Consider the following 3,961-nt stretch of genomic DNA (forward strand, 5'->3'; position numbering starts at 1 on the left):
TTTTATTTTATTTTAATTATTTTATTTTATTTTATGAGACAGAGTCTCGCTCTGTCGCCCAGGCTGGAGTGCAGTGGCGGGTTCTCGGTTACAGCAACCTCTGCCTCCTGGGTTCAAGCTATTCTCTTGCCTCAGTCTCCTGAGTAGCTGGGATTACAGGCAAATGCCACCACACCCGGCTAATGTTTGTATTTTTAGTAGAGACGGGGTTTCACCATGTCAGCCAGGCTGGTCTCAAACTCCTAACCTGAAGTGATCTGCCCGCCTCGGCCTTTCAAAGTGCTGGGATTACAGGCGTGAGCCACCTGTATCCGGCCAATTTTTAAATTTTTATAGAAATGGTGTCTCACTATGTTTCCCAAGCTGGTCTTGAACTCCTGGGCTCAAGCAATCCTCTGGCCTTGGCCTCCCAAAGTGCCAGGATTATAGGTGTGAGCCACTGCACCTGTCTTCATCTTCTCTCTTGAACTTGCTCTCCTGTCATATTTTCTTTTTTTTTTTTTTTGAGACGGAGTTTCACTCTCGCCCAGGCTGGAGTGCAGCGGCCGCATCTCAGCTCACTGCAAGCTCCGCCTCCCGGGTTTACGCCATTCTCCTGCCTCCGCCTCCTGAGTAGCTGGGACTACAGGCGCCCGCCACCTCGCTCGGCTAATTTTTTGTATTTTTTTTTAGTAGAGACGGGGTTTCACCGTGTTAGCCAGGATGGTCTCGATCTCCTGACCTTGTGATCCGCCCGTCTCGGCCTCCCAAAGTGCTGGGATTACAGGCTTGAGCCACCGCGCCCAGCCTCCTGTCATATTTTCTACCTTGGTCAACGACACTTCTGTTCTCTGCCTCCACCCACCGCTGCCTGCCACTGATCACCTAAACTCAAAGGCCAGGGATCCTGGATTTAAACCTTTCCTTTCCCTCCCTTACCTACCAAATCTGATGCTTCTTCCTTATTCCTCAAATCCATCCACCTCTTCCTCTGCTCCTCAATACCAAGAGGTAAGTCCTTTCTTCATTGGCTCTATTGTTGGGGCCAAAATGGGAGCCCCTCTCCAGCTTCTCAGGAGGCTGAGGCAGGAGAAAGGATCACTTGTGGCCAGGAGTTTGAGGCCAGCCTGGGAAACATGGAGAAACCCTGTCTCTACTAAAAATACAAAAATTAGCCAGGCATGGTGGCATATGACTATGGTCCCAGCTATTAGGGAGGCTGAGGTAGGAGGATCGCTGAAGCTGGCGAGGTCAAGGCTGCAGTGAGCTGTGATCATGCCACTGCTCTCCAGCCTCAGTGACAGAGACCTCAGACAGAGCGAGGTCCCAGGCAGACTTGGGTTCCCTTGTGGGCAAGAACCACTCCCCCCAAAAATATGAATATTCACATAGCATTGACTTTGTGCCAGCCTCTGTTTTAAACATCTTTGATACTAAACTCACAACAGGGCTGGAAGGAGGGTATTATTATAATTCCCACTTAACATAGGAAACTGAAGCACTGAGAGGTCAAGTAGCTTGCCATAGGTCACACAGCTATCAAGTGGCTATCTGAGAGGTTAACTCAGGCAGTCGGGCTCTCTAGTATGTGCTCAGCTAATGGGTGTCTGCTCTGCATGCTTTATTTATTTATTTATTTATTTATGAGATAGAGTTTTGCTGTTTTTGCCCAGGCTGGAGTGCAGTGGTGCAATCTCACTGCAACCTCTGCCTCCTGGGTTCAAGTGATTCTCTTGCCTCAGCCCCCCGAGTTGCTGGGATTACAGGTGCACACCAACAGGTCCAGCTAATTTTGTATTTTTAGTAGAGACAGTGTTTCACCATGTTGACCAGGCTGGTCTCGAACTCCCAACCTCAGGTGATCCGCCCACCTCGACCTCCCAATATTTTTTTTTTTTTTTTTGAGATGGAGTCTTACTCTGCCACCCAGGCTAGAGTGCAGAGGCGTGATCTCGGCTCACTGCTAGCTCCACCTCCCAGGTTCAAGGGATTCTCCTGCCTCAGCCTCCTGAGTAGCTGGGATTACAGGCAACTGCCTCCATGCCTGGCTAATTTTTGTATTTTTAGTAGAGGCGAGGTTTCACCCTGTTGGGCAGGCGGGTCTCTAACTCCTGACCTCAAGTGATCCACCTGCCTTAGCCTCCCAAAGTGCTGGGATTACAGGCGTGAGCCACCGCACCTGGCCATATGTGCCCAACTTTCTAAAATGTTGACTCAAATTTGTTTGAAACCATGCAGGCAAAATGAAGTAGGTCTATGAGCTACATTTGGTCTGTAAGCCACTAGTTTGCATCCTTCTGGGTTATACAATTTCCCTTCTTCACATAAGTCACGGGAGAATAGAGGGGGAGTATTTTTTTTGCACAGAATCCTTTGGATTCTCTCTGATCTCTTTGTTTCTGAAGTTCATGATCCCAGAAGTCCTGATTTCTTCTATAATCTGAAAAAAATTCCCAACTCCCACCATTATACCAACTCAGAGTATTTTTTTTCTTCTTTTGAGCTCTGCTGCCTCCTAGTTCTGAGTTGACTTATCCTCACGGAGGGTTCTCAAGCTTTAGAAGCAGAAAGAGGCCAGGCACAGTGGCTCACGCCTATAATCCCAGCACTTTGGGAGACTGAGATGGGCGGATCACCTGAGATCAGGAGTTCAAGACCAGCCTGGCCAACATAGTGAGATCCCATCTCCTGAAAAATAGAAACAAAATTAGCTGGGCATGGTGGTGCATGCCTGTAGTCCCAGCTACTTGGGAGGCTGAGGTAGGAGGATCACCTGAGCCCAGGAGGTGGAGGTTGCAGTGAGCCGAGATCACACCACTGCACTCCAGCCTGAGCGCCGGAGTAAGACTCTGTCTCAAAAAAAAAAAAAAAAAAAAAAAAAAAAGAAAGAAAAAGGAAAAGAAAAAAGGTCCAAATTTGCCCCCTACCAACTCTTTCCTGGTTTTGAAGAAAGAATTTCCTTCCTAGGGTTTTAGGACCCACCTACCTCATTCTTTTGCAAGGATCACTCACACTTGTGTGAGTATGAACAAGCCCCTTTTCAAAAAAAGTCCTCACTGTGGGCAAGGCTGGGGCAGTGCAGCTGCATGGGTGGGCCATGGGCACTGCCCTGCTGAGGGGAGGGACTGGGATCCCAGACCCCTTCTACCTGCTTTATCTCTGAGACCAGGAACCAAGGGACCATGTCCTACAGTTGCTGAGCAGGGATGCTGCCCCTAGAGTCCCTTGTCCAACACTCTCCCCTTTCCTGTGTTCAGAGGTTTGGGCTCTGGGTAGCAAAACTGAAGACAGTTCATCTTTAGAGATATCGGCCCGGCGCGGTGGCTCACGCCTGTAATCCCAGCACTTTGGGAGGCCGAGACAGGCAGATCACGAGGTCAGGAGATGGAGACCATTCTGGCTAACGAGGTGAAACCCCATCTCTCCTAAAAATACAAAAAATTAGCTGGGTGTGGTGGCGGGCGCCTGTAGCTCCAGCTACTCGGGAGGCTGAGGCAGGAGAATGGCGTGAATGCTGGAGGCGGAGCTCGCAGTGAGCTGAGATCGGGCCACTGCACTCCAGCCTGGGGGACAGAGCAAGACTCTCTGTCTCAAAAAAAAAAAAAAAAAGTTGAAAACTCTGACCCCACCTCAGGGCCTTTTCCTGTTTACTCTTCCTGGAATTCTCTTCCCGAGCATGGTCCCATGGCTGGCTCCCAAATGTCACCTTCTAGGAGAGGTCTTCCCTTGATCAAAATTACCTCCCCTGTGATCTTCACCTCCATATAATCTCATAAACTGCCTTTTTTTTTTTTGAGACAGGGTCTCACTCTTGTCCAGGCTGGAGTGCAGTGTCATGGTCAGGGCTCACTGCAGGCTCGACCTCTGTCCATCAATCGATCCTCCCACCTCAGCCTCCTGAGTAGCTGGGATCACAGATGTGCGCCACCAAGTCCAGCTAATTTTTATTTTTTATTCGTGTACACGGCGGGGGGGGGAGGGG

The sequence above is a fragment of the Rhinopithecus bieti genome, unplaced genomic scaffold (genome assembly GCF_001698545.2).
Source record: "Rhinopithecus bieti isolate Rb0 unplaced genomic scaffold, ASM169854v2 scaffold_74595, whole genome shotgun sequence".
NCBI lineage: Eukaryota > Metazoa > Chordata > Mammalia > Primates > Cercopithecidae > Rhinopithecus > Rhinopithecus bieti.